At 37.8% G+C, this 27,359-nt stretch overlaps 1 long non-coding RNA gene across 4 annotated transcripts in view; it reads right to left on the bottom strand.

The window, feature by feature from the left end:
• Positions 1-17,642: 17,642 nt before the first annotated feature.
• Positions 17,643-27,359, bottom strand: part of LOC115611924 — a 63,510-nt gene continuing 53,793 nt past the window's right edge. For 3 of the 4 annotated variants that reach the window (XR_003992772.1, XR_003992782.1, XR_004389953.1), the window contains 2 exons: positions 22,545-22,633; positions 17,643-19,882 (listed from right to left, as the gene is read on the bottom strand). This is a non-coding gene — a long non-coding RNA (uncharacterized LOC115611924). Of the gene's footprint in view, positions 19,883-22,544; positions 22,634-22,837; positions 22,897-27,359 lie in introns of those variants that run through there. The other variant, XR_003992777.2, reaches the window with a different exon arrangement.

Here is a 27,359-nt window from a genome sequence, read left to right as displayed (position 1 = left end):
TATAATGCTTCATACCCTTTAATTTTATGTTCCATTTCTAAAAAAAATGAAAGTTAACATGAAAGATTCTTCCACTCAAAAATGTAATTATTACATTCCTTAAAAATACACAAGTAGACCAACTAGCTAAAGAAATCAATGTGATACTGCAGCCTAGAAATGATCAATTACATGTAAAAATTAGTCAAGCAGAAAGAAAAAGAAAACAGTAGGATATCAGTGTACAAACTTAATTGCTTAGATTTCTTAAATTTCTGAAGTGAAAGGTAATACATTAAGGACCCTAATTAGTTATTGATTTAAATACATTTAGCTTCCTGGTGACTAAGCAGTGTTTACTGAGGGTTCTGATGTAAATTAAAAACAATGAGGAAAAAACCCAAATATTTTTGTACCCCAGGGTTATAAGAAAGAAAGTAAAATTAAAATCTCATTCACACAGAAGTTACATTATTTTGATACATGCTGTTATTATTGCACTGAGACCCTCATGCTATTTGTTGGGAAATAACTGGCCGTTGGCAGGGAGCCAGGTACAGTAAACATCCAGGTTGAAGTGCAATTATCAGTTACATGCTTTCAAAGTGTCAAAATCAGAAGATTTAAGAAACTATAGTTCACTGAAATAATGGAAACAAAGAGCATTGAAATAGTGAAGTGCAATTTCCTGGGAAAAAAGAAAGTAAAACTCCTATATTTCTGCTTGCTTGAAAGCAGAAATATACACCAGCAGAAATGTTCCTGAGCAGACACTCTGCTCCACACAGCCTTTACCGGGTTCATGAGCTTTTTGTCACACCTGGTGTGCTTTACTAGCACACAAACAGCAGGTCAAGGTGTGAAGTTATTCTCCTTTACATGGAGCCATGACACCCCACCTGGACTAACTTGTCCAGCTCTGGGGTGGGAAAGGATAAGAAGCAGTGGACACAAAGTCTTCAATCTTATGATCTCCACCCCCTTTAATAAGGCGATGAGCAATGTTATCTAATTTTGGAGTTAGCCCTGCATTGGTGGGGCACTGGGATCACTTTCCCAAATTTTCCTTGGGAAGGGTTCTGTCCTTCCAGAGTGAAAACTTGTCAAGCAACTCAATAAAAAGCAGGACTGAACCCTACTTGTTAAGTAAAAAACTTAATGATTAAATTAAAAATATAAACCATTAAAATAAATAAATAACAAATATTTTCAAAATAATTAAAATTTAAAACTAAAAAAAGTAGAGAAAACTTGTAAAAAAAAAATCTCTTTTACCTCCAGCTCCCGCATTTCTCTGTCTTCAGTGTCTAGCATTCTCTTTGATAGTTCTGTTACATATTTTGTGCTTTCCCTCTGGTGTGTGCTTTGACAAGTGCCCTATACTTCGGATGCTTCTTTGATAGTAGGATGGTTTAATATTCTAACAAGCATACTGTAAAAAAATATAAGCATTACACGTTATTTGTGATGGAATCCTTTTACAGATGTATTCAGTTGTGAAGGGGGAAGTTACTGTAAATCACTATCACCAAACCTATGTGAATTGCTATTAACAAATTGAAGTGACAGTTGCCAAAGTGACAGCTATTGTCTCTGCCAATCATTTCTTCATGCATAGTTTTTCTGTGCTACAGCTTTAAGAAGCACTGAAACAGTATATGGAAAGGCGCTTGGAACCTCCTTCTTGGTTAAAGTTTATTTTATGTGCTGCCTGAATACAACCGCTGAAGTGTAGAAACTAAAAGAAAGAAGTTTATATACTGAAGTTGGACAATATCTTCATCAGGTAGCAGTTGTTTTTACAAATGTTTGTATAGCTCCCTATCAATCTTTAATTTCAAAATATTTGATTGACTGTTTCTAAAATAAATTATAAATTTCTTATTGGTTTCAATATTTGCAGATATTTCATGATTTTAGCCCTTTTCAGTGCATGACACTCATGCATGTCACCAAATCACATGCAATTGCAAACATGGTGTTACCTATGTTTGTACACAGCAAGCACTGTGTACTGTCATATTAACCACAAGATCAGAGAAGCCAACAGTCGCTTTGGATTGACTTCCGGGAGTTATTAATGCTGTTTTCTGTAGAAGTGCTATCGAGTAGCTAATGGTATTAGTTTTCTCTGATTTAAGGTTTCCTGCAGATCTTAGCCAATGTTTTAGTCCTTATTGACATTGTTATGTGAATTACGACTCATTAAATTAGCTAGAAGTTTGGTTTAGATTAATTATGATATGAGGAGCTTGACATTCTCCATCTGGAGCAGAGTGTTCAGTTGTTGCCTGCTGGGGGATGAGCCATTCAATTCATAAAAAAGTCACTTAATTTACTAAAACAGATTCAGCTTTTCCGTTAGGGCTGCTACTGTAAGGGCTAAATGATGCTCCTGAATTGCATCCTGTGCTAGCCACAGATTTCACTGAAGGAAAAGGGGGTGACAGGATAGCAGTCGTGTGGTTTTGTTGCTGAGCATCTGAGGAGCAATTCAACTCTATTGTTTCCTTCCTTCCTTTTTCGTTCCGCCGCCCTGTTAAACGTAAAAACTCAAAAAACTTAGAAAGACCCAAAACTCCCTGCAGTGAGCTGGGTATGGCCAGAAGCCCTTGTTGATATGATCAATGAGTATTACATTAACATTGTTTTCAAAGCAGAATATATGTATCAAAAAAAAAAAAAAAAAAAAAAAGAAGAGAGGAAAAAAAGAGAAAAGAAAAAGAAAAAAAGAAGCCCACAAAATCTGTATTACCTATGGGCAAAAAAGATTTATGGGAGTACAGGCATTGGGAGACTCATAAACCAGGTGTACTTTCAAACTTTAATGAGGGCAGTGGCTTGGGAATGTAGCTCTGTGAATACTGAATCACGCTGTGTATACAAAACATCTTACCTGAGTACTCTTCACAGTAGGATCTGTGCACTTTTTGCAAGATGCTAACTTGTGAATGCCCCTGCTGCTCCTAAATGTGCTGCTGTGCAGGATTAGCTCTTCCTCCTCTCCCAGCAACTCAAATTGAGCAGACAAAAATGAATATTGCATGGTATTCTTTTAACATGGATATGTTTACAGCTTTTATAAATGTGTTAATTTTCTAACCTTATTATTCTAACCTTTCTTGTTAGTAGAACAATTGAATTTTGTCCTAGTGGATTTTTCCACAGAAAAATTTCATGGCTATCAGAAATACTATGAACATTTCTTCTATGCAATAGATTGGGATTTTATTTCCTAAGCCCTTCATCTAACCCAATAATTGATGCTGAAATTAGATCATACATTTTAAGAAGCGATTCAGTCTCACTTTAAAGATCCTTATTGATGGTGCATGAACTACATCCATAATTAATCTGTTCCAATGCTTAATTACCCTTGTTAAGAACACAATTAAGAAGTTGTTTGATTTCTGTTTGACCTTTCCTGCATTCAATTTCCTTCCATTTCTGTCAAAAATTTCTGATAATGTTTCTTCCAGATTCTCTCGGTTATATTCTAATACAAACTCTCCTCTTCCTTTCCTAGATTGAAAGTGGTCTACATCGATAATTAAACAAAACAAAAAATAAACAAACAACAAAGAACAGAAAAGACAAAGAAACATAATATGAATTATTTTAAAAGGTGCTTGGTTTATTACAAAACAACTGAGTGACTGAGCTTGTATCATGGCTATATATAGACAAAATTCTAGCATTTAAAGATCAATTCCAGGGTGTTTGCTATTGCCCAAAATTTATTATTGCAGCTATCAGTATTGTGCTACAGTGCATCCAAGGTGCTCAACTGCTAAATCTATCACCCTTTTGGATAAGGTATGATCACTAACAATGAGAACATATGCAGGAATAATGGCCAACATTTCTCTAGATACCACCGCATATTCCTGCTTCACTCTTTATTTTGCCACCACCACCACTATATGCATATTTTTAAGAAAACAAAGCACCTGATATCTTTTGGCTTGAAAACTCCAGGTTTTCAATGTTCTGTCAAAAGACAAAACTCTTCCTGCTGTTTCAGTACTCCCAGTTGGGCTTCAGGATTTCAATGAGGCTAGAAATCAGCTCATCTGCTTTGACCACCTGGTACTTGCCTGTGTACCCATCTACAGTCCTCTGGACTGTAACCAGCTTTCATCCAAGCCAATAGCAGAAGCCTGAAGAATTATAACCTGCTGATTCAGGTAAGGTGTGGGCAAGACTGATGTCTGCTACTCCTGAAGCTATGTCATTATAGTTGGATTATTGATCCCTTGCAATGTGCACATTTGCTCCAGTGTGGGTGAATACATGCAAACAAACAAACCCAAACCTTTTATGATACTATATGGGTAATAGAGCACATTTTGTTATATGTATTTGCGTCTCCCTAACTCCTACATATAGTTTCCATGGGAAAATTGCGGAATGCCTACGCATGTTAATTTTTAGTGCAGCAAGCCGCTAAACCTATCATCTAACAAAAATGTCTTTTTATAGCCTTGTCAATCAGTGTATAATTAGCTGAATTTCCATGCAGAACAGATGGGAATTTTGGAAATGTTTCTTTTACTAAATGCATGTGAGGAGGAAAAAAAAAAAAGAGCCATGACTTGGGGATTTAATATATATATATTCATAATGTGATGTCGAATTATATTAAGTTCTAAAAATATATGCAATAAAATGTGCAGCAAAACATGCCAAGTATTATTAATTAGTTACAAACAAAAAAATGTTTCTCTGGTATTCAGAAGAGAAAGTAAGTAAATAACATATTTCATTGTGAAAAGTATCAAGTTTATGCAAATGACTTCATGTACTCTTTAAGGGGAATTTTCAAAAGATTTAGGGACATGAAGGCTCTGTCATCTACAAACATGCCTGGGAAAGGGCAAGAAGATCGGAATTCACAAGGAAATGCTGCCTCCAGTCTTTAAAGAAGAGTGTGGATCTGCCATACCTTGCTGTGCTGATCATTATCTGCCTCAGAGGAAGTAGAATATCTTCTCTGGATTTAAAAATTTGCCTATACATCTGCCCATGTACATCATCATACTAATTTTTTCAAGATATACAGATTTCCAGAGGGAGAAGCTAAAGATGGTAAAGAAGACACAAAAGGAGGTAGACATTCAGATGGCATCCTTCATTCCCTACATAGTGTCTGCCAAGCTGCAATGTCCTGACAACAATGGTTTGCAGAAATATCCCATATTTATGGTCTATACTACCATCCATGCTTCCAGCCTCCCACAAGTCACTACTAATTCTGTAATTCAGGGATATAGTGAGATTGTACAATCTGCTGTTCATTTTTCTAATTCCAGTTACCTTAAAACAATGTTCACATACATGCTAAGCCACTGAATCACTTAGTACTAGCAGTGGGATCTCTGTGACTTTGGCCTCCAAGTGGATAACTGCTTAACATATTCATTCATTTTCTGAGACATTCACATCCCACACTTGTAGCACCCTGGTTTGGGGCTAGGGATTTCTGTAACCCCTTCATGACCTTGCCACTGTTTACCAGCACTCAGCTACTTAACATTTCTGATAGAATCTGAAGGATGATTCATGTAATTCAAGAATCATTACTGCCTTATGCATATGCTAATCCATCAGAATATCACATTTAATAGCTATTTACTATTTTCTTTCTTTTCATGTGCTGTTCTGTAGTTGTATTTTCTCCTTATTGAAGTCCTGGTTTATACTGAGTTCTCCTGGTAAGTTAAGGAGATAAAAGAACATAGAAATACATTTTTTTCCTCTTCTTTCCTCTGCACACTTCTTGATACTAAAACTTTGCATTCTGACAGCTCAGTTCAGAATGGGAAGAGAAAACAGAGTGCCAGATTAGAAGGGGATAAAACGAATTAAAATCTTCAGATGAAAATTGTACCAATATTCACTATTTTGGAAAAAGACATCCTTTCAGTTCCAGTAAAATTAAAATTACTTAAAAACTTACCTGAAATCACAAAAAAAAAAAGAAAAAATCTTGTCAATTAGAACACGAGCTCCTGGCAACAGGCCTTTTGCTGTGCCACTGATTACCGAAACTGAAGCTCTCAGATGACGTGCTGAAGTTCAGGCTCTCAAACCAACAAGCAAGTGTATTCATGATCTGGACTAAGAATCATGCGGCTTCTGTTGCCCTGTGCAGAAGTTCTGTATCACCAAACACTTTAAAGTATAGTAGCTGGAACTCAAATTTAAGGTTTACTTTTTAAATCACAGACAATTTTTGGGCATGATGTTTCATTTTTTACTATTTTAGCTGATACCCATTTCCCCTCTCAAATAACTGCAGTGGGAGCAGCAAGATCAGGCCTTTTATTAGTATGAATTACCATAATAATAAGTGGATGTAATATGATTACTGCCTGAATTTGATTTATTACAATCAAGAAGGAAATGAAGGGCAAAAAATACAGCTTTGTTTATTATGGGTATTCAAACAAACACTAGTAAGATCCCAGATAGCAAGGCATTAAGTGTTAGAACATACAAACTTGTGGACATTTGCCTGTTTCTCCTTGGGGTACAAAGTGTAAATTAATTATACCTTGGCAGGCAGATTGACTGAGGGGTCCTTGGAGATGAGTAGAAATAGATGGAAGAGACTTACTTGGCTGTTGGGTATATCAAAGCTATAGTGGGATATTATTTGTACTACCAATATAGCCAAGTAGCCCCGAGTAAAATGCCCCCAAAACCATAATTAAGAAAAATTATCAGCAAAATTGGATCTCCTGGTTTATTAAGTCCAGTCACTTGTTATGCTGGGCATATTTCTCATATGATTCCTTCACAGAGGTATCAAGTTCCACCAGCCTAACTTTCAAAAATAGCTAGGCTTGGACTTTTAAACACATTTAGATAATTCCTAAAGAGAGGTAAGAGGATATGCTTTCTTTTAACCAGTATCTTATTCTTGAAATAAATAAGAGCAGACCAATATAGTATAATTATAAACTTATCTTGGGAGTTGAATACAATGTAATGTGAAGGAGAAAGGAACTTTTAAAGTCAATAATGCTGCCAAAGCCTGCGTATCTTAAAACTCTAGATATCATTGTGACAAGCAAGTAGAAAGATGATATTCAACAGAGAGAAAAAGGATCTGCAAGTTTGAAACACCAAAAAATGTAACTTGTTCAAGCTACTGAGTTTATTTTCATAAATTACATACTATTCCTGCTTTGAATCTGAACTCTTGATTTGTCCTTTTAGAACATAGCTAGATTTTTGGGTGGAACATCTCAATAAGCCATAGTTTACTAAAATGTTTCTACTTGCAGTGATACACCTTCAGAATAAGGCTCTCAGGCTCTATTTCTGCATATACTCAGCTGTATGTTTAGGTTTCATACATGGGAAAATGAGATCAATAGGTTTAACCTGGTTGCAAAGCTAAGTCTATGTAGTCCATTGGAGAGACCTATATTAAATTAAATTATATGTATATTTCCTTGAATATCTGAAGCTCAACAATAGAAGCTTAGAATAACAACTGCAGGATTAGGCCTTGCAATATGTTGTATGTTAAATAATAGTTGTGAAAGGAAAGTAGCATTTGTTTTCAAGAATAGATCATAGTAATATGAAGTTTAAGATTTTGGTTTGGAACATTGTCATATCTTTACAGAGAAGTAGGGAAAAAAATTAATCTTGTGCATTAATTATTCTGTACATATTTAATTTGTGGCAGGCAACAGGCTTTCCTCCACTTTCACATTTTTTGTATTTAAACAGACAAAAGCGAAGAAAAAATTATGCAAAATGAGCAGAAATGTTATTTTATGTCTAACAAAAAAATGGATTATGAGGGAAATATGCTTATGAAATGTGATTAAGATTTGCACCACTCATCACTGGAATCCAGGTACCTACCTAAACTTAAATACTTCTGTATGGATTGCAGGGAGTTATTCTGTCTGTAAGAACAAATGCTAATTAAGTGGGGTTTTAGCAATGCAGCTGCAGAATCATTGTTAGAGTTGCTTGGAAGGATACTGTCTTTCCATTCTTGAATACTGGAAGGGGCTGATAGCAAAAGTAAAGAGGCGAAGTGGAGATGTGAAGGCTCTTTTCTATCTGTTTGTGAGTTCTCTGCAATGATTTACTACAATCAGGGGAGCAGTAAGTCTTCAACAACATCTGAACTGCAGTACACTGACACGCATCACATTAAATGAGAAAATTTGATCTACTGGTATTTTCACAGTGTTATATCCAGATCACCTTATTAACACATAATTCAGGTTTAACCATACCAATTCTCAAAACAAACATCCCCTCAAATCAGCCTTGCAATGCTTTGCTGAGGTGTTGGAGAAGCCTAAGAGGAAATATCCAATTACAGTGTCCTGCCTACGGCAGCTGGTTCTGCCCTAGAATGGTTTCACATGGAGTCCTGCTTCTCTTCATATCTGTCACATTAACACATACCTTTCTTCTCCACTTCAGTGATGCTCTGACAACATGCCAGTGTGGGGTCCTCTCAAATCTCCTTCAGAGCAGGAGTGAGTACATTTTGCAGTATGAGGCACTGCTATTAAAGTGCCCCACGTTCCAGATGAAACCAGCACTTGAGATGATTGAAAATTGACAGTAATATGCTCTGTCATATCCCATATACCTCAGCCAGCTTTGTGTAGTCTAAACAGTAAAACAAAACCACACGATGATAATCTACTCATTGAGTTTAGCTAACAGCCAAATTTGCAGAATCAGCAGAAGAGATCATTTCCATTCTTTCCCTCCTCCAACTTCATAACCAAGCTTCAGTTTGAAAGACAATGTCAGCATGGTGCCCTGTTGGATTCTGATGGTTAAAAGTTGTCTTAAAGTCTCCTGTCCTTTGGTAGGAACACAACGCAGAACCAATTCACACGCAGTGACTACAACTGAAGACAGGATTCTTTAAACCAGTATTTTACTTCGATTATGCTCAGCTGTACCATAAAAAAAGATGCATTCTTTCCTAATGGCACAAGTTTTTGTTTATAAAAATTGCCTTTTGATTTTATCAGATAAAATGGTACTATCCAGAACTTCTTTATAACAATGGTGTGTGTGCATGTGGCATCAGATTTTGAAATAAAAGAAATAGTAGAAGAGTGAAAAATAAAGAATGTTTTGATATAAACATTCTTATTTTGACATGGGGATGGAATATTTACTCATCCAAAGACCACACAGATGTGCTATCTTGTATCAACACAACAGCCGACTTTTGTCAGCACCCGTTATTTGGCTATAGCTTCAGGGACTCCTACTCACACATCTATTCAGAGAGGTTCCAGGTATGCACGTATTCCAGCACAAACAGACATTTAATTGTTTTAAAGAACAATCATGGTTCGAAAGAATCCATTCATGATTCATTTTGGATAATTTGCATAATGAAGTCATATGAAGTAGTACGGTAATTCAAGAGGAGGTGGGGAGGATATTGAAGGTTGCAGTTTTAGCCAGAAATCTTAAGGCTATCAAAGTGCTTCATGAAATCACCAAGGATGAAATCCATATTTCCCTACTGAGTTAAACACAACTTGACAATGCCAATGAACTTTCAGAGAAATGACAGACAAATTACAGCGTGTGTGCTAAGCCATGTTGAAACCTTCATTTCTAAAAGGCATCCTGTCAGGAGTTGTAAATACTATGGACTAACACCAAACGATTTTCTTCCTTCTTCCTATAGCATGGATTTTCATTTTAAAGACTGTTTATAGGCTGTGCAGATTATTCAGTGGATTGCAAATTAAACACATTTTGGCCAGGAAGCAAGTGAGGAATACCGAGGTATTTCTGGCCACAGTCAGGAAAGGAATATTGCTTGTTTCTGGAGATTTCTGCTGAGAGACTATCCCTACCCAGACTGTCCCAGAATAAGTCTTACATATTTTATACATTTGAGGATTGATTTTGTTTTGTGGAATTTTACTTATTTATTGGTTTTAGCACTTGTTCTCTGAAAGCCATGCAAAAACAATCAGCCCACAATTAGCTTTGTGTCTATGTGAAGGACATTCAGATAGGATGCATGACTAGAACAGGATTTGGTTTATACCCTCTCAAGCTGAAGCTGGAAGAGGCTGAAGCACAACAGGCTAGGTTACACTACGAACTTCCACACCAGCTTTTACGATACTATCATAAGCTCTCACTGCAGAGAGGAGAGATAAGGAAAGACACTGAAGGCTGAGCCTCCAAAAGGCCTTTAACATACGTATCATCCATTCTTCTGCTAATAGTCTACTATCTATTAATTGTACTAATAGTACTATCTACTAATCCTCTACTTCCTGTCCAGTTGCTGTCCCTTACCATTTGCCACCCCACAGATGCTCATTTCAATACCCCCTCCGGAGCAGTGCTGAAACACTCCAATCTGTAGCAGGAATACTTGATAGGCTGAAATTCCCAGGTCTGAGCCAGACCCAATATAACTCGATTCAACTAATGCTGAAAAATTAACAATACTCACACTTTTTTTTTTAATTCCTACCTAAAACCAGCTACATACGTAACATTTAATTCTGCAATCATATTCATGTTACATAATGTTTTATTTATGTGCCTAGCTCCTTTCAGAACAAATAAAATTCAAAAGAAGAAATGCTGTTTTGGGTGAACATAGACCAGGGAGCTGGGCTCACAGTACATTGTGAAACATTTGCACTGGCTGGCTGATACAGCAATGTTAGGATTTGGCTAGGGCTCATCCAAACCAGGTTTGCTATTGGAAAAGTTTCACAGATTCATTGTTTCTCCAAGACAGTAAGAAATCCTGCTGGAAAAATAAACAATATCCATTAAAAGCTCCTAAAGTGAACAAACAAAAGACAATTATTTTCTGCAAGAAGGGGAAATCATATTCAGACAAATTTTTTTGTTGTTGTTGCTGTACTTTTGGTAGCAAAACCCCTTTGTTTATTCACCAACCCAACTTTCAGGATGTTTCTAAAAAGCTCTGGTTTGGGTTTCTCTCTTTTTTCCTCCTTTTGCCGTATGCTGTTCTGACATGCCAATACATCACTGAGCAAGGTTGTCAGATTCTCCCTCTAGAGTTTTTACTAAATACTACTAAAACCAACTGTACAGCTCCATCTATCTTATGAAAATAAAATAAAATTAAAAAAAAAAATTTTGCAACCAAGCCAACAAATTTCCAGTGGAGACCTTGAAAGCATTCCTCTTTAATATTACAGCAATCTGGGTTATTAACAGTACTAATTTCAATGTTGATATGGGGACAGTTCAAATTTTGGCCTGATGAAGAAGTAAAACATCTGCAGGAAACATGTTTCTTTTACATTGTGCTTGACATGGGAATTAATGGGTGCAATTCTATGTCCTGTGTTATGCAGGAGATCAGACAAGATGATCTTAGTGCTGCCATCTGGCCTTAAAAATCTGCGAATCTATATTCAAATTCTCACTTGAACTTAGGTAACCTCTCTCTAATCCCATCTGCATATTGAATACTCCTATTAAAAGGCAGTCACTAGCAAGCCAAGTATACTTTACTAGCCCAAATCAGCTTTATCTTATGTAGCCACTGACATTGTAATTTGGAAATGAAAACCCAGAAGAAAACCAATACAAACCCAAACATTTCTACCTATAAATGTGAAACACAGAAAAATAATAATTAACAGTCCCTACAGCCAGGACACCATTTCAGGGTGTCCTGGGTTCAGCTGTAACAACCACTTGGTGCTGAGGAACTGCTGGCACCAAGTTCTGAAGAGCAACCTGAACAGCGAAGTGTTTGATGTTTGTGTGTGACAAGCCCTGGGAATTTATTTGGCTGAGATGCTAGATGAAGACTTGCACAAAAAGTGGTCTATGGAACTACAGACAGCTCAGGAAGGCAAATCATGCAGGTTTTAAGACAAGTGTAGAGGAAAACGCAAGGGTACAAATCTTGTGCCTCAAGTTAGAGAGATTTCTTCCCCTCCTCCCCACCGCAATAATTGTTCACCCAAGGCTTGGCTTAAAATCAGGATTTTTGAAGACAATAGAATAGGACTTTCAAAGATTTGCAAGGGCAGAGAGAGACGAAACCCTTCTCCAAAGCCTGATGGCTCCGTGCAGGTAGCTCTGGTGTCCTGTGACCACTCATGCCTCTCTTCCAAAGGCACTTTCTTCTGTGATTTATTCTTAATAACTATTGGGTTTAGATAGCTTCAAATTATCCTAGAAGCATAGAACGATTTGGTTTGAAAGGCACCTTAAAGATCATCTAATTCCAAACCCCATGCAGGGATACCTTCTACTAGATCAGGTTGCTCAAATGCCTGTCCAGCCTGGCCTTGAATACTGCCATGGATGGGGCATCCACAACTTCTCTGGGCAACCTCACCCACTCAGTGCCTCACCACCCTCACAGTAAAGAACTTCCTTCTTATATCTAATCTAAATCTGCCCTCTGTCAATTTACAGCCATTCCCCCTTGTCCTATCCCTACATGCCCTTGTAAAAAGTCCCTCTCCAGATTTTTTGAAGGCCTCCTTTAGATACTGGAAATAGTGTATGCACATGAAGGGGAAGATGGTGTTATTTAAACATTTCAGTTAAATCAGTCTTGTATATGTATCTTGCAAGTCGGTTAAAGGCCCGTAACAGACCGGCATATCTTGCATGATACAGTAGCTTTCGTAGTCTCAAAGCAATTTGGAGATGCTGTGTTGTTATCTCACTGTACCTAGGCTCTGAGAGGCAGAGGCTTACCTACAGCTACACAGACATAGCTGGGTCAGGTCTTTCATTCCTGCACTGAAGAATGTCCTCTCTATTAGCTTCACAGGGTTTAATGAGATTTCCTTTCTAGGAAGCTATAACAACCCTGAGAAATTTTTGAAAGAGGTATTCTTGATGGTCATACAGGAACAGTGGGAGCCTGATCCAGAATTTATTGAAGCAGTATTGCTGTTCACTTTGCATTTACAAGCAATCAAGAGTAAAGGAAGAGAGAAGGAGCAGAAATAAGAGTATCAGCAGGGTATACAGATGGTTGGGTTTATTGGGGGGAGATTGGTTTTTAATTTATTTGGGTTTGATTTTCAATATATATACACTTTGGATCTAAGGTTCTTTACTCGGTTGGATTTTGGGTCTCATGAAGATGTATGATCAAATGTGAATTGTTTCTAGTGAGGTTACTTGGGGAAATATATTCATGAAGACACTGCATCCTGCTGATGCAAAACAAACACAGATAAAAAGAGAAGCCAAGAAAGAGATCTAAAGAGAAACAAGTAATGAAAGGAGCATTTTAGGCACAATCTGTTATTTGTTATTAATATACTATGTCCATACTCTTCTCCCTTATTCTCAGCACTGTACATTTTAATTGTCCCCTGAAGAAACAGTTCTGTAGACACATCCACAGGGAGCAAAGGCTCTGTCAGTGACAATCAAATTAATTTCTCTGTTGGAAGCATGAATGTGACTTAAGACCCCAGAACAACTTATTTTTAGCAGTTTGCACCATCTTTCTTTATAGTAACGATTGCCCTTTATACTTTGGAGCCTAAGAGCCCTGGTAGCACAACACCTATTTAGAAACACACCAATAGTAAGAAGTTAGTAGGTCTGACTACAACATTGCCTCAATTTTGTCGTCAAAATTGACAAACATTTTGTGAACATATAATGAGGGCTTGCCTTAGGATTTAGCATACATAAAAACAAAAGGCTTCCTAACTGCAAGCCACATCAAAACTATTTGTTGCTTAATACATGCAAGCCAACTTGCACACCTTGGAGTCACCCCTGGGTTGAGGTTTTTAATGCACTTTGCCTCGAAGTCCAGCACAGCTGGGATCAATCCACTGCTCTTCAGTACAAACGGGAGAACAAAGCCAGAGCTTAACGTGTGGGAGAAAAGCAGTATTTTCTTTTATGACTATAACAACAACATCTGTATGAGATTCTATATGCACCCATGCGCCTTGAAACATCTGCAAAGAGCACTGCAATGTCAAAACATAATCTGCTGTACCTCATTCCTGCCAAAGGAGCCCCTTCACATTTCCATGCTTCTCTCTCACAGTGACTATTCTCTTTTTCTTTTCAAAAGAAACAGATGTTTTATATCTGTGCATGATTCGTATGCGGTAAGAGAAGGACAGCATATAAATTTATTGTTAAAAAAAGAGTAAAATCTCCACTGGCCTTTAAAATGTTAACCCTTTCCTCTCTTTCTCACCTTGTTGCAAAAGCTGATACTGCTACAAAACGGAAACATTTTCTAAGGGAATTCATCCAGCGCTTTGCATTGTGGTCATGAACAACCTTCAGACACAGTTTTGGACTGCAGGACTGAAGTATTTTATAGAGTATATTGATCTCTTGGTCCATACTAATGGCACTAGAACAACTTCAACTTCAGGGTGGTTGCGAGGTTGGGTTTTTATGCAGGACCACTGCACAAGTACATATACATGTAAAACATTTTAAATCATATTAGAAGAATGCTTCTGAGGGGGCATAACCCAGCATTAACAATGAAGAATTTCTGATTTAGGACTGCTTGTTCAAGTCATTGCATCCCATTGTGCAAGGGTATAATGAGGCTTTGCAGGGGGAAGGTCCACTGGGAGCTATTAAATGCAGTGATGTAGCTGCCACTTCCAGGTCAGTAAGCACTTAAACAGCAGATTAGTGGAAGCTGGGAGAGGATATCCAGAGGAATTATCTCTCAGTGTTTGCCCAGTTCTTACACTCTGGCCCTGGGCACCTGCTCCTAGCCACTGCCAGAGGTAGGACACAATAGGCAGATTCCCCCACTCTGTTGGGACTCCCCAGCACAGGCTGCTGCAACTGGGTGTGAGAGGTCTCACTGCTGCTTTAGTTTATTTTGAGCAAAGAGACTGTGAAAAACATGTACCATGCCCTGATGTCATACATAAATACATGTTCAGCTGAAAATCTCCGCTACCAGCTAAGTACAGAAGACCAGCAATGAGGAAGAGGAGCCACCACTACTTCTTCTGTCCCACAGTCCTATAACAAGGGTGCTCTTTTTAAACAAGGCAAACTTTTTCTTTTTCTGAGGCAACAATTTGTAAAACCCTTACCTTCTGTGAAAAGGGCTTTAATTCCCATACAACGGCCATGAGCTGGCTCAGCCATCCTGACAAAGGACACCATCCAAAACTGTAATGGCTTACACAGCTGCTGAGCATCCCACAGATGGCTGGTGTGTTATGTGTCACTTTCCTATGATCTCAAAAGCCCCAAGATGGGTAAATATAAAAATATTTATTGGCAGGAAGCACTAGGAAGAATGTGAAATATCCTTGGTGGAACCAGATACGGGCATCAAAGATGCCTGAAGGAGGAGAAGATCAGAGAAGAGCAGAAACTATCTTTCTTTTCTGAGGAACATACCTACATCTATCTCTCTATTGCATTATTTCCCATGTATGATCCTTTCCCACAAATACTAGTGAGAAAACATGGCAAGGGAAGCCCAGCTGTCGTGGGGTTCTAGATATTTCTTGGTTCTATATATTTCTTAATTACCAAAACTTCATATTTTGTACTGTATATGTGTGAGTAGTTAATGCTTTCAATGGCATTTTAGATGGCATCATATTGATTTCCAATATGCTATACATTTTAACTGCATGTTTTACAAAAGCTCTATCTTGTGCATGTTTCCTTGTGTTTATTCTACTTTAAATTGTTATTCTCAAAAAGTATAATCTCTCACAAAAATGAGGGGGAAAAAAGAATCCTTTATGCACTCAGCTTTTGTTGAATTGTCCAGAGCAATTTGTGAATTCAAAGAATAAATTGTAGCTGTGCCTGCCGCTCCTACTTCTAAAACAGCTCTTATGTTTAAAACAATAACAGCAACTTCAGGGCACTCAGTAAAATCCCTATTTATGACATAAATTTCAGTTTAGTTGGCACAGACTTATTAACCTAGCTGAAAAGAGTGATAGTAATTGCAACTGGCTAAGCGTTGATAAGAAAACTCTGTCTACTCATTTGAAAGAAAATTTACAGGCTGGCAAAGCCATATCAGACAAGAGAACCAAAGATAGCTGCACTTGGTGTTTTCTAATTCAAGTTAAAAAAAAAAAACCAAAACCCCATAATATTTGTACTATAATAAGAGATATTTTCAAAGTGATAACTTTATCACCATTTATATCTTACTCCTTCAATGTCTACTCATTCACAGACCAAAACTGACCCTTATTGCTCAGTTATAAAATAAACATAAATAGAGGACATCAGATTTGAGCTAGTAACACTGGCATAGTTTTTGTGCTGCAGGCACTGAAGCTGTGGTTCCTAAAATAATTGAGGTTAGTAATTGAAGAGAGTGCAGAATTTAACTACCCAAATGGAAAATAAAAATCTCTTACTTGGCCTCACAATGTTCAACCAGCAGGAGAAAGTGCCGAGTGCCTCTTCCCACCCGCGATGGGGCTGGCACAGTAGCCCTATCCAAATTAGCACCCCAACAGAGAGGGCTGCACAGCCACATGTTTATGACAGAGCCCTTTCATTATCATAGAATCACAGAATGGTTTAGGTTGGAAGGGACCTTAAAGATCATCTAGTTCCGATCCCCCAGGTTGCAACCAGGTTGCTCAAAGCCCCATCCAAACCGGCCTTGAACAGTTGCGTCCACAGATTCTCTGGACAAAGAGAATACAGTCTGAGTGTGAACAAGTGTTTAAAGTGTTTAAATTACTTGTGCCATGTTGCTTCTTAAAAAAAAAAAAAAAAGGAAGAAAAAAGAAAATCTTAGGTGTACAAAAGCTACAATTTACGTTAGGTGAGTGTGTTACATTTCTGGAATAGAACCGTTCTTCCTCAGCATCACCACATTCACACAATTTCCCCCTACCATCACTCAAGAAAACCATCACATCCACTGTCCCAGGTTGGCATTGGTTGCCTGAGGTGCCACCAGCATCTTCTCTTCCGGCACAAAAACTTTGTGTGGGCAGGCAAGTCTCTGTGTGGTCTGTGGCTGAGAAGTCCCCTGGAGAGACTGTTATATAGGATTGAATTAAAGTATCTGATGCTACCCTATAATGGGATTATCATTGTACTTTTATCTGAGTTTCAAAGCAGCTCAGCAGAGTGACCTTTCCTCAAGTATTTTTCTCTGATTCTTTCTGATCTGAATTTTCTGTAGCTGAAGAACAAAAAGAGAAAGAAATATGCTTTCCTTTTCACACTGTGTGAACATTGTAAGGTGTATCTGTTTTCTAAGGTTTTTGGAAGGTTTGAGATTTTTGCATCACCTAGGGTAAAAATAATTGTAGCAAAGATACAAAGCCTTGTACTTTGGGCCAGAGATCAGCTGCTAACTGATGGAGGAAGGAAAAAAAACATTTCCCTGTGAGAAAATCATTCCCCAGTTGCCCGTGATGGATCTCTCACACCTTTCTAAGGAATGACTGTGAGAAGTAGAGGTTAAAATAGGGGCATTTCCAGCCTGCTCTGATATGGCAATTACTCTGTTTTGAAGGCAGAGAATTTGTTTTCTTTCAGCCCTTATGCAATTGTTATATAGGTTTGGATATATGGTGTTTGCAGGTTTTTTTATATGTATATGTAGGTATTAAATGGGAAAGTACTTTTGTTAGTGAATTTATTTTTAAATCCCTATGGACAGGGCTCCATCATTTTGCAACATACAGGTACATTGTTAAATCCTAGCTCACACTCACATGCAAGTAATGTTGTTGATTTACATTTGAATGAATAAGAAAAATCTCTGTTCTACCCGCTTCCTTGCTCAGGCAATAGAGTAGAAAGATGTTGCACACATTTAATTCTTTTTATTCCACGTCTCATGCCTTAGTTTCCCTGATTTTCATTTCAGAACTTCTCATGCACACTCACACAGTTCACATTCACAGCTCCTACAGGCTGTGATGAAGCAATTTTTTTCCCTGAACACTGTCCTACAGATCCAGCAGCATCTCCCACCTGTAAAGCATTTGAATTTCCAGGTTTATTCAGTACTACAATTTCCAGTAAGATTTTATTCTCTCGAGGAAACCTCAAGTATCAGCTTGATGGCATGGAGGGTTCATTTAGACTTTGAATCTGACAAAGCATCTTATTAATCCAGCTGTTTATGGGCTATTAAAATACACAGATGAATAAAACATATAATGTATACACTTGTCAATGGCACATATACCTCTAAAAAGAAAGAAAGTACTCTACAGGTACGATATAAACCTTTAAAAAATTACGAGCAAGCAGCAGCAGTAAAACTGAAGAAGGAAGGAAGGAAATTTCTAATGTATATTCAAAATTCTAAATGGTGTACACAGATCAACATCAAAAGAATAGGAAAGACCTGTACCAAAACAGAGCAATCACTCCCGTTTGATAACAATTTCCATAAGTACAACTCAGCTGAAAGAAGAGGAATTATTGGTTTTGATATGAACGCAACAGCTGATTTTGATGAGAAATTAGACGGGGGGAAAAAAAAAAGAAAGAAAAAGTGTCAGGACAAGCCTGCAGTTATATCGGTCTGGCTTATGAGGCACTTTTACAGTGCAGCATTCAAGACACTGTAACTCATGTTACACACAAGTTATGTGGTAATAAGGACAACTCAGGCTGTACATGCTAATTGCTGTGAGGGTAGCCTAGTGTCACTGTGGAGAAAATTGAATGGATAGAGTTTGAGAGGCAAAGTGACCAAAATGAAAAGGAATAAAACTTGAGAAATAAGCAAGTCTAGACTGACTTTATGAAGCATTAACCAAGAAACGAGTCTATAGCAAACCGATGCATGAATCCCAGAAACCGTATCTCTTCCTGTGAAGGCAAAGGTTGCCTGGGAATACTTATAGATGTTGCAAAACATCCTTCCTAGATGTTGTCAGGCCACACTTGATAGAGACCTTACGGACCAATGCTCCAAGACTTCCAGAAAATGTAAAAGGAGGTGCTCCCTCCTTCAGTCACAGGTCACCTGGTATGTCTTACACATGTCCAGTCTGTTTGAATACAAGCCCATACACCTTAGCAGCATCCATAAATCTGTATGGCGGCAGTGGCAGCTCGGTTCCGCCCCGTCACCCAGATTGATGCTTGGCAAACCATGGGCTCAGGGCTGCCAAGCAGCAGTACTGCTATCCCTCACTCAGAAAAGAAACTATTGCCACGTGCAAATCCTTCCTGAGTACCTAGGCAGTTATCACATGGTTACTGACATCTTTTGCATCCTGTAAACCATGTGTTAGCTGCTGCTAGGGTTAAATCCAACTAGGTGAAAGCTCCAACACTTGTCCTGCATTTGCTGGGCACATCCCACCAAAATAACCCCTCCAGTAGAGCAACAGCTCTTCCACTGCCATGGATTTTACCTTGGCTTATCTCATGCACCGTTATCCTCAAACACAAAGAATGTCAGTGGTTTACGTTTTGCAGACAATCAAAATAGGATCCACCTTCACACCTCAAGTCTGGAGCAAAATCCACATGAAGTCCAGCTGAGAGCATAGGAGAGCAGTGTGAGCTCAGGGGGCTGCCATGAGTCTGAGGCATGGTTGACTTCATTCAGGACTTGCTCCTTCTCTGACTGCCCCAGTGCTCTCCCTTCTTCTGGTAGATGAGAGGGGAGAGATTGTCAATATTGAGGCTGCAGCTGCTACTCCAGACTTTATCCGTTCTGGAAGAGGTGGTGGAAGACAGCAAAGAGGCTGTCTGTCTCTGGTGGAAAATACTTTGCCAGGAGTCTCCTTTCCTCGTTTCCAACATAGTGACGAACCAGCTTTGAATTCTTAATTCATAACAACCCACCTACCGTTCATTGTCTTTAATGCAATCAGTAGTAGTGGCACATTTCAGTAATGAAACCCAATTCATTTTCCGAACCTGGTTAGGGAAGTTCCACTGTCTGATGAAGGAGTTAAGGAGTCCAGACATAACACAGGAGAGGGGTTTGGGTGGGCACAGAGGGCAGAGGAGACAGGAAAAGAGTAAGTCAAGGCACTTCTAAACAAGCTGTGCAGAGAAATGAAAAAATCTGAACAAAACACAAAACAACTTTCCAACCCATGCTGGACCCTGCAGACGACCACAGTACAAGATACCTATGGCTCATATAAAATCTTCCAGAAATTTGTAGGTACTATAGCTTACTTCCATGAATATGAAAGAGAGCCTCGGCTTATCCTTGATCAGGTGCAATACTGAATTTTAATAACTCAATAAGAATTTGATAGCTTGCAGAGAGGAGAGTTTTTGTAATAAGGTTTGATAAAACATCACCCTTGGGAGAGCTTGTACATAAACACCTCTAAAGAGTTATGGAACCTAGCATACAGCTTTCACAACAACAAATCTATCCAGCACCAGAAGCACAACCCAGGACTTAAAAAGGTTATACAGCTGCATAGCAATGTTCTCTTCCTCACAGTAATATCTGTTCTCAACAAGGTATGCAAAGGGCAGCAGAGACAGGTTCCTCCCTCTCCTAAATCTTGACTGAAATTATAGTTTTCAGAAACAGGACTAAACCCAAGATTTTTGCCAGCATTGCCACATTATTTGCACGATAATCACCTCCCTCAAATGACAGCTCAGTGTCACTTCATATTTTTATGATGCCATCTGACAGTCAGGGTTTCTAAGGAAACACCAGTATTGGGGGAGCTGCAGGGAACAGAAGAAAAGGACAGAACCTAAAAATAAGAATCACACACCTCTTCCAAACATCAAAACCACCTGATAAAAAAGTTGTAGACGTCTCCTTCTTGGAATGGTAACATTTCTAAGATACCCATAAGACTTCATCCAAGTAGAATAATTTTGCACTGAACAATATTTCACTAAGAGAGTTACATTTATGAAATCACATTCTTTTAAAGGATGCTTGGAAAAATATGCTGACTAGATTATTTCTTATATTGCCCCAGAATAAATGGTAACATTATCATTTTGCACTACTGAAGCCCCCAGGAGCACTCAAAGTCTCATGTGGAGCATGGATAGAATAGATTTCACCTATTCTGAGTGTTTGTGGCTTTCATGCTGGAAATGTAAGATTTATGTATATACATATATGCATACATTAAATTGAAATGGGTGTGGGAAGAGAAAATAATGCTCATCCCCATGAGCATTAACAGAGCATGCTGGAATCGGATATCCAAAGCACTCCAAACTCAACTGCACTAAATGTGCCCAAAGTAATGACACTGCAACATAGCAAGTTAAACACTTTTTAGGTGAAGCTGCAGTTGAGTTAGGAAGCAAAAATATACTAAACATTTTCAGAATGTTCAAAACCTCTGATTTTTCAAAATGTCATTGCTTGTCCAATTAGCCCAGGAAAAAAATAAAAATCTCCTCTTAGAAGGATATTTATCAGGGGTGTTGCTTCATCTGTGCTGAAATTAGGGCTGTGTTTTAGAAAGGTACTATAGTCTGTTCTGTAACAACACATAGCACAATGCTGAAGACAAATTTATTATAAAATAACTTTGACACAAAGCTCACTAGAAGTGCTTAAGTATTTTGCCATCTCTCCCAATTACATAGGCAACCACAACCACTGCACAGTTAAGCAGATGATTTCACTAAATGTGACTATTGGGCTTTAGGCTATATATAAATATTCAGAGTTTTACTCCTAGACACTCACTAACACTCCATGTACAGTTCAGGAGGGAAATATTTGTGGAACTGAAGTCAGAACATTTCAATGTGCTTTTAGAAATGGTATCCAGACATTTGTTTGCAGTATAACTTGGATGTTTCGTACTGCTAGTGTTTAGACAGAGATCCAGACGATATCAGTTTAGCAGTATGTGTAGACCCCTAACACCGAGTACTATGATTTACCATGAGAACTTATTTGTATCAGGGTTGAAATAATTCTTACACCAAATAAGTGAAAGAGAAAGCCTACATATCACAGCTGTAAAAAAACAAAAAAAACCCCAACCAAAAAACCCCTACATATATAATCGTTTTCATGCATCATCGTTATTTTAAGGAGCCTTTAATCACTAGCTTTTAGGTATGCAAGCATGATTTTAAGTATATAGGAGTCATCAAACGTTATTCTGAAAGGAGCACAGGGACATACCCCCAGCAGACAAGCAAAGCTGGGCTGCTCAATCAGGTGGGAAGAGAGTGATCCCTTACCTCCCCCAGAACATATCCCCAGCCCTGTCTTCTGCAGAAAGCAGCTGCCTTTTCTTCCTTCAGCTGATAGGGGCAGACAGATACAGCCAAGCTAAAATCACCCAGATTCATTAGCTACACTAAAGGATGGTTGGTATGTCTTCTTGTTTGAAAAAATGCAAGTCTCATACCTATTTGCTTGAGCAACCAAGCAGCTCTCCTCTGCATGGCCCCAAGGCTGGAGCGGTGGGAGTGCCCAGGGCTTTCCAGATTGCTTTAATCACTGTCTTAGTCTCTTCCAATACGTTGAAAGAGTGTCCTGACATGCGGAAATTAATTTTTAACTGTTCCCATGGATCATATGCTATAAAAGAATTCATCTGTTATCTGAGGTAGGTTAAATCTTTTCAAATTCAAACAGATATTACCTTAGCTACTGTGCTGAAGGAGCCCTCCCATTTGTAACATCACCAGCTGGAGCCCAGGAAATAGGTTTCAATTAGCAGCACACACACACCTGAAATATAAAGCAGAGAAAAAAAAGCACCCCTCACTATTTCTCTCTCTTGTGGCAGTCAAAACTACACAAATTCATCTTTGCTGTTCTTGAGTTTGGTCTTTTCAAGTTTGATTTATGATGATAAACCAACAGAAAATAAACCTTCATGCCTGATTTAGCAAGTGGACAGAACAAAACCCCAGCCTGACTAACTTCACTAACCTTTTAAAATGCTGTATTTTCATCGACTGGCCATTCCCCGTCCTTGCAGGCTGCTGAGACTGCACCAGGGGAGAACAATGGTTGCCAGTTAATCCAATTACAGAATGCTCTAAAGGTTGAAGAGATGGAGTAGCTTGCCATTTGATATATGATTATGAGGGATTAAAATCTTCATTTGTGTGACAAAATTTTAATAAGGACAGTAAATGACTCTGAGAACAATGTGAAATATCTGCAAATGTTAAGGGATTTTTGATGAATAAAAAGGAAATGAGAAAATATGAGAGAAAACCAAGGAAAATTTCCAATCATGTTATAAAGTAGTCAACAGGTTTACGAATTTTTTCTATAACACTACTTCAAGTGATACTTTGGGAACTTGCTATAAGCTATGATCAAGAGCCAACACTGAAGGTCCAAGAACTGAAGCAAGGTCTTGAAGGACAAACCATCCAACCACATTTGTGAAGCAGTGGTACAGATGAAACTGTGAGCAGCTTTCTGCAAACAAGAACATGTGCTGGAAAGAAGAAACTGAGTACCAGGATGCTTATATTAGCCTAAGAGAAAACACCGATATCAAGCAGAAATATGCAGATAATTTCTTGAGCAGTTACTGCCATTCATTATTGTCTTGATTACAGTAGCATCATGAGACATTCTTCAGCATCTCATAGTGCTACTTATTCATTTATCAGTAAGTATTAAATAAGTTGTTAATAATAAGTTATTTATTAGTTAATTGGCTGAGTAGCATGTTCCAAATTAAAACCCCACACTGCCATAATGAGGAGGGTGGCCAAGAGTGTGTAACTCCATCCTTGGAGGTTATATTAGACTGTCATTTCCACCTTTTTTATTTTTTTTTTTTTCCTTGTGGCAGATGTCAGGAAATGGAGACTTTCCAGAGCATCAGTAGGACTGAATCTGGCCATGTGAAAGAAGACAGAGAGCAGCCTCAGGCATGCAAGCAATTTCCAATGCACAACAGGAATCCTGGTGATGAGTTACACTTCAAATTTTACATTGCAACTGAGGAAGAAAAAATGTAATATATCAAGGGAAATATTTTGGCATTTTATCTGAAGAATGAAAATCACATTTTCAAAATTACTTAAGGATCAAAAACTTAAAAGTCTCAGTAAAGTTTGGTACTTAAACAGGATCTTAGTTGATTTCAAGATTTTCAAAAGCCATAGATGAAAGATAGGGACCAAGACAGAAGGCAGCTACAGCACAGAATACTCATAATCATAACTCTATACTGTAGAAAAAGGGACAGGTAAAGCCACTGACAAGCTATGTCCCTGAAGACATTCTAGGTGTAGAAGGTAGAGTTTGGAAAAAAATAGAGGTTATCCTAAACTGCTCAGGCACCTTGGCAAACCCATATAAGCTCAGCTCTATTTCTCTGAATGCCTAAAGGCACTGGGAAACATGGCCTAAACTAATAAGCCCCAGGGAGTTTCTAAGGACTTAAGGTCCTTAGCACATTGAAAGGTATCTTTCCACAAAGAGACTTTGCTTCTTGAATCATTAGAACAATATATGAATATAGGTCTATTTTATTTCAGATTAATTTTATTGCATGAACTCTGAATCTGCTGTGGATCACAGCATCAAAGGAATTAGTTTACCAGAGGCAGCAGGAAGACAGGTGTAAGGGGGAAATACTTGTACAGTCAGATGTTCATGGATTTGGGACTCTTGATTAGGAACCTACCATTCCTTTAAAATAAAATATAGAACAGTATAGAACAATATATATGAAACCTTGTTAAATTTCTAAATAATTGAAATTTCATAACTGATGTACATGTTTCACTTTAAATTCTAAACCCCATGAAATATCTTTACAATACTAATTGATAAATGTTAGAAATAGAGTATACATGATCTTCTCCCTCCTCATTTTCTTGGAAAAGGTTTGCATATCTCCTGGTCTCTAAAAATCCCTTCTATGTTTCTTCACACAAAATAAAGAATGTTATTACTTTTATCTTTTAGAACATTTCCCAATGGAACAGTTTCAGCCTCAGTCTCAGCTAGCTGTCCACAGTGACTGCAAATTGATTTATTCGTTGTAAATTTGTCATCAAAATGCTGGGAAATGCTTTAATTCAATTTTTGAAAGTCCTTTACCTTTCTTTTATCTCCTTTGCTGCTTTAACAACTATTAAAATGTTAAACGCAATCTTTTGTATATTTATGAAGCAGTCAAAATCAAGGCATTAGATTAGAATAAACCTGTATGCTTTGCTTAAAGTAGGAAATATACAAGACAATACTTTTACTTGAGTTTTGAGGCCAAGATGGAAGACTAACAATAAGATACCAACGGTAAAAAAATCTTAGTTTAAAAAAAAAAAAAAATTGTTTTAAACCAAAGGAGAAATAAAACCTAGCATCATTATAAATATTACAGCCGTAGTAACCACCACACATTTATCCATGTGCATATGTTTGTCATTGCATGTGTTTAACCTCGTGCATCACAATGATTTAGAACATAAACTTAATTCAAACATGAGTATAAAGGTTCTCTTCGCTTCAATTTCAGAGATCTGTATGTTATATGAATACTTTAAGATATGTAGGCTCCTCCAAGCTGTCACGAATAAAACCTTCAGTTAAAAACATGGCCCAACTGAAGTCAGTCAGAGGTTATAAATAGCCCAAAATATCAGTGTTTATGTCTTTTCCCAGTCTAGTATATTCTGTTTAAGCCTCTCTGCCATGCTGAATTTGGGGTGTGCATGTGAACAAGTGTGTGGAATAAATGCATAAATTCAGTGATCATATATCCTTTAGATTTCAAAATGAAGTGAGGCAGACATAGATGTCCTGTACAGGCTAAACAAAATTGTAAAATGTTGCTAACCATTTGTTCATGCTTTATGTAACACACGTGTCTTTTAATTTTTTTTATTCCCAATTATCATTTATATATATTTATCATTTATATATATTTACTGTTCTACTCTCAACTTGTGGCTTCATTTCTTATACTGAAAAACATCTCCAGCAAAATCTGTTTTTCTGGAAGGTCTGTCATTATTTACTCTAATTTAAGAGCATTAATCAACTTCTTCCCTTCTGTATTGACTTTTTAGACCTCAAGTCCAAATCTGTCATTCCCCTACCTTCTATTAGTGATACTATCTAGTTTTGGGGGGGTTTGTTTTGTTACAATCTTGTAATTTAAAACCTGGTCCTTTACTGAGATTTTAGGCGTTAGCTTAATGAAGGAATAGCTTTTTTTCCTCCAAGATGAGTGTCTGCAAGCCCACTGCAAAACTGGGTGCAGCCTCAGGTATTTGTGGTAATCTAGTTCTATGTGTATCAAGGATCTGAGTTTTACTAGAACGGTTTTGTACTAAAATATTTTGGCTGTGGGGATTTATTTTTTGGGTTTTTTGGGGTTTTTTTTTCCCCTCATCCTTAGGATCTCAGTAGTTGTCTTTCACTATCCAATGCTGAAAATTTTGGCCTGTGCCATATTGTGTATGACTCATTGGGGTCCTTATGTTGCTTGAAGCAGAGATGAAGGGTGAATACCCTGTAGGGAGCAGCCTCTTCTCTCCAAAGAAAAAAAAACAAACCTAAACCCCTTCTCTTGTGAAGTATGCTTATGAGTCCCAGTGAGAAGCCACTCTAGCAAAAAGAAGTTAACAGGGGAATTGATTCATATTCAGGAGGATGGAAATCTAAATTGCTCCCATCTTCTCCCTGAGCTAGTGGCAGGGTTTTAGCAGCTGGCCTTTCAGCACAGTTCTTGTAACACATTAATAGTAATAAGATCCTTACAGTCAAGGATTGACTCTAATCCAAGTTTAAAACACCAAGTTCAAATGTTCCAGACAGATCTATACTTGGATGGCTTACCGCCTACAGTTATCTCTAAATGTGAATGCAAAGAAGAAATAAAAGATATTTGAATGCACACATATCTTTATCCATAGTATCAGTGTTCTTTCTGTCACAGTCTATATTGGTTAATATTAATCTATTGAATATGAAGTGTTAGCCAATGTATAAACCAAATCTACAGTTTCTTTTCAAGGAACATATCACAGGGTGAAAGAATTTCTTTACTACAGCAGACTCATGGCCACCTCATCTTATTCCTGCCAGTGGGCAGCTACAAATCCATCACAGAAAGTTATAAAAACCCCTGTCACAGGCAAATGAAATCAAAAGAATTATTGTTATTTTTTTTTCCCTTGGAAGAAATTAGCCTCCAACCCAACGCCAGAGGGTGAAATATCCTAAAAGAATGCTGATGCGTATTTCTTGAGAAAAGTCAGGGATGGATTCTGTGGCAGGGGGGTTGAAACTAGGTGATCTTTAAGGTCCCTTGCAACTCAAACCATTCTATGATTCAGATTCAGGCACCCAAGTATAACTTTTTTCTCCAGTTAAACTTTGGGCCTTACTTGATACACTTAAACTTACAGCAGTGGTTTCCGCTATTATTGTTCATTTTTTTTAATACATAGGTATTTCTCCTGTAGTAAATTGT

This window comes from Strigops habroptila, chromosome 8 (assembly GCF_004027225.2).
Source record: "Strigops habroptila isolate Jane chromosome 8, bStrHab1.2.pri, whole genome shotgun sequence".
In the NCBI taxonomy this organism is placed as follows: domain Eukaryota; kingdom Metazoa; phylum Chordata; class Aves; order Psittaciformes; family Psittacidae; genus Strigops; species Strigops habroptila.
The sequence above is the reverse complement of the archived record's forward strand: the minus strand, read 5'-3'. Positions and strand labels throughout refer to the sequence as shown.